Consider the following 4,054-nt stretch of genomic DNA (forward strand, 5'->3'; position numbering starts at 1 on the left):
CCATCAGACAGCAGAGCGCTGGTAAACACCATGCAGAAAAGCCGTATTGTGGGGTTACAAAGTCTGGGCTGTTTAAGGAGCTCTGTCATTCCTTTTAATGGAGCTCACTGACGCAGATCTGGGTTCTGCCAGCCGAGGAAATATTGCTGCTGAGAAAAGGGTTATTGAAACCCACAAACTAAATATTATAAGCAAGAATCAAATGGCAGGACATTCTGGAGTGTAATCCCTCCTGATTTCAGGAGAAGGGGAACATATTGGTAAGTGTCTGTGGGTGACAGAATCCCTGAGCTTGGTGGGTGAAACACACTTGGGAAGGTGATGTTTTCAGAGAGGATTATCAACCCTTACTCTCTGGAGTCTCACACCTGGACAAGTTGACTCTTGCATGGAAGCAAGAATCCCCTTTTTCTCTGGACAGATTTGTACAAACTTGCTAGATAGACTTAAGGAGCCAGGACTGGAATGCTAAGAATTTTCTCTCTCTTAAAAAAAAAAGAAAAAAAAAAAAAGAAAAAAAAAAAAAAGAATTAAAAAGGCAACACTTCCCAGTTTTAAAACAATGATAAAATTATTAAATAGGATGGAAAACTCTAAATCAACTTTCAGCCTACAGCTGTTTCCAAAGTGTTTGCTTTGACCTTTGGTAATAGTGTCAATTCCGCTGCAGAAAATATTGTAGACTATAGAAGGTATTTAATTGCAAGATGGCTTTTAAATGGTCTCCTTTCGTCTGGCTAGAGGACTCGCTGTGACTGGGAAAACAAGGCTGGACTGTGCCGTTCTATGTTTTGTGAGATTGTAACTGAGATGAAAATTTAAAAAAACCGCTTGCCCTGAGTGGCATCTTTAACCACAAGAGAAACAAACAAGCAAAATAGCAACAAAGGGAAGGAGAAATGGCTCCCTAAGCTAAACCAGGGAAGGCAAGGTCTGATCTCATGAAGAGCACAGGCCTCTCAGCTCCAGAGACTCAGCTCACTACTTTATTTATCCCAAGGCTTCATCGTGAGGACACTTCAGTCTATTTGTCTCCTAAGACCAGAAGAAGGGGACTTAAACACATAGCAAAGGCTCCACTACTGTGGATTCCCTCACACGCACTGCCAAAAAAAGAGCTTCCATTATTGAGCAACATATAAAGTGTTATTTCCATACTAGTCTGGGTGACATTTCCATTTAGTTTCTATAACTGTGATTAAAGGCAAGAGAGGTTTCTAAACATATCTAGAGATGCTGAGCCTCACAGTGTATAAATAGCATGCATTTCATAATCTCGTGTTTAAACGTTTATTTTAAAATAACCCCCATATACATTCCAGAGTCTCCCTGCTATAGGACATAGTGCAACCCAGGCTTTGCATATCATTTGCAAACTAGGTGGAATGCTATTGGAATACTACTGGAGGCTGATTCAGTCTTTATTTTTCCTGTTTTGTTAAAAAAAACCAAACAAAAACCAACCAACCAAAAAAGGCAATGTGTGGGGAGGCCTGTGCCAATACACCACTTAGAGATAAGGACGTTTTTGAGACACATCTAGGCTCTCAGCACAGATCCAGAAACATAAAGTAACTTAATTGCCTTTGCTTGGAACTTGTGGCTGATGTTTCTAATTACATCCCTTACCCTCCCCTGCCAGTTGTAGCTTCTGCAACTACTGAAGTATTTAAGTTGTAAGGAAGTCGTCAAATTGTGCTTTCCCCCACACTCTCCATGCATCAGTAACATCACTTCATGTGCAGATTGTGTGTTTCCACTGTAAACTTGCCAGTGGGTTTGCCTCTTGGGCCACTGGAGAAGTTAAATTGTGTGTATTATGTCTAAGTCTTGTTTGAGATAACATCGAGGCTGAAGAGTGGAAAAGACATGGTAAACAATAAACAAAATAGACTGGACGAGAATAGATGGAAAGGTAAGGCTGAGCCTAGTTGCATCATTTTTTATGTTCTCAGTCCAACTGGATGTCTAGGTTGCAGGGATTGTTGAGAAGCAGTGGCAGGATTAAACCTGAGGTTTTACCAAGGTAACGAGAATATAGAAGTTTGATAAAACTCAATTCTGAGCTGCTTTCAGCAATCTCTGTGAATATAGCCTTTTAATTTGAGTGAGCAAAGATTTAATATAAATAAATAATGCAGAAAAAAGATCCCTGCTTTCTTCCACAAGCATCACAAAGGATGGGAAGAAGGAGGGATTGGGACAGATTAGAGATTTTGTTTATTGGGCATTAGGAAAAAACCAAACACTGAATGGAGCTTGCCCAGTTCCTTTTTCTTTGGCAAGTCAGGCAGCATCAAAGAGGATGCAGGGCTGCCTCACACCAGCATGCCAAAAGCCAGGGACCTCTAATGGCAAAGACCAGATCAATGTGGCATGGATAAATTAGCCAGGAATCCATGAATTAGGGGATTGTCCCTTCATTACACTCCTATTTAATGCACTGGAAAGCAGAGTGAGAAAAGAGAAGCTTAATGTGTCAAAATCATGACCTGCTTTGGGATGGCCTGGGAATGAAATTTCCTTCCCCTTCCTCTGGACTCTCAAGTGTTCCTACGTGACAAATGCGCTGGGGCAGGTTAATTGGGAGCCAGAGTGCAGAGGAAGAGTCTAGTTGGCAAAGCAGCCCTGAAGCTGGAGGTGTCTCAGCCCTTCCCTGGGAATAATTTCTGTGGCTGTTAGTGTGTTCAACACTAAGCCAGCCCCAGCTGAAGATTGTGCCTTCCAGCCTTGGACAGAAAAGGTGCTGGGGAGGGGGAAGAGAAGAAAAAGCCAAACAAAACAAGCTAGGGCAAAACACTCGTGCGTCTCCAAACACTGTTTAACCTGTGTGCATAAATGTGAAGTTAGTGCTGGAGAGCCAGCCCTGGAGATCCTGTTTTGCTTTCTAATTTTTGGTGTGTACTTAATCCCGTGATTTCCAATGAAGGGAGGGATATTTAAAACACTGGGCTCTCCAAGTAGGACAGTCCTGGAAAGGAAATTCTCTGAGGGCTTGATGCCTGTTACTAAGAGGCTCAAAATACATCTATCAGTTAATCAAATAAATAGCACTTCCCAGCCTCTGACAGCTAGGCAGCTAATTGACTGAGGCTATTAATAAAGGAGAGAATTTTACACAGAAGAAAGTGAGAACTGGGGATGGAGGTATAGAAACTTGGAAAAAAATCCATACTGGAGTTAAATGTGTCCTGGGAGAAAGGTGTAGCACCCATGCATGGATTCTGTGGGTCAGAGATTTACTCTATTCCTGCATCCCCACTCTCCCAGGAGCACATAGTGCTGTGATCCATAGGGGCAGTGCACTGCTTTCTAACTTTTTACCCCTTCCCCATTTGCAGGCATGGAATGAAGCTCCCTCCAGTCACCTGCTGCAAGACACATTATCCAGCTTCCTAACCTTAAGGATGAGACCCTATCAATATTGCCTCTGCTTTTGTGATCAGGGTAGTAGTGCAATATTGCTTATAGGGTCTTTTCTTTTGAGGGTTATTCTTCATGGAGAGAAGAAAGCCACAGCAGGAAAAAATAATTCCATGTGCCCACCAAGTTAAGGGAAAAGTTGTGAAATGCTGAGCGTTATTAGATAGGCGAGTAATTGTACAGAGATGTTATTTGTGTCAAATAATCGTGCTATTCTGGTGACTCAGGTTGTGAGTAATGGGCATATTTTTGATGCTATCACACAGGATTCAAAACGGCCTCGCGTTTAAAACACAAGCAATGATTGAAACCAGAGAAACCCATCATGGCTCTTTTTTAAAATAGTATGAGTTCTGAGACGTTTGAAGGGTGTCTATATTACATACTGATGTAAACACCCACCAAAGGATGGGAGGAGATACATAGCAGTACTTGCTGCTTCTGTGCCTGATCCTACCCCGAAAACCAGTGTGGTACGAAGCAAAGCACAGCACAAAGAGGCCGAGGTTCTAATCCCAATAACCTCCGCGAAACAAAGCTCATGCCTCTGCCCGACGAGCGCGGCCCGCCGGGCTCCTCGACCGTGCCCCGCACCCGCGGCTGTTCCCGGGGCGGGGGGGGCGGGGGGGGC

The 4,054-nt window shown here is 43.2% G+C and overlaps 1 long non-coding RNA gene across 1 annotated transcript; it reads left to right on the forward strand.

Annotated features, from left to right (window-relative positions):
• The first annotated feature begins 6 nt into the window (after window positions 1-6).
• Window positions 7-3,702, forward strand: LOC108446882. The gene is made up of 2 exons (XR_001862225.1): window positions 7-260; window positions 3,342-3,702. It is a non-coding gene; the product is annotated as an uncharacterized LOC108446882 (long non-coding RNA).
• Window positions 3,703-4,054: the final 352 nt, after the last annotated feature.

This window comes from Corvus brachyrhynchos, unplaced genomic scaffold, assembly GCF_000691975.1.
Source record: "Corvus brachyrhynchos isolate BGI_N302 unplaced genomic scaffold, ASM69197v1 scaffold114, whole genome shotgun sequence".
NCBI classification, from domain to species: domain Eukaryota; kingdom Metazoa; phylum Chordata; class Aves; order Passeriformes; family Corvidae; genus Corvus; species Corvus brachyrhynchos.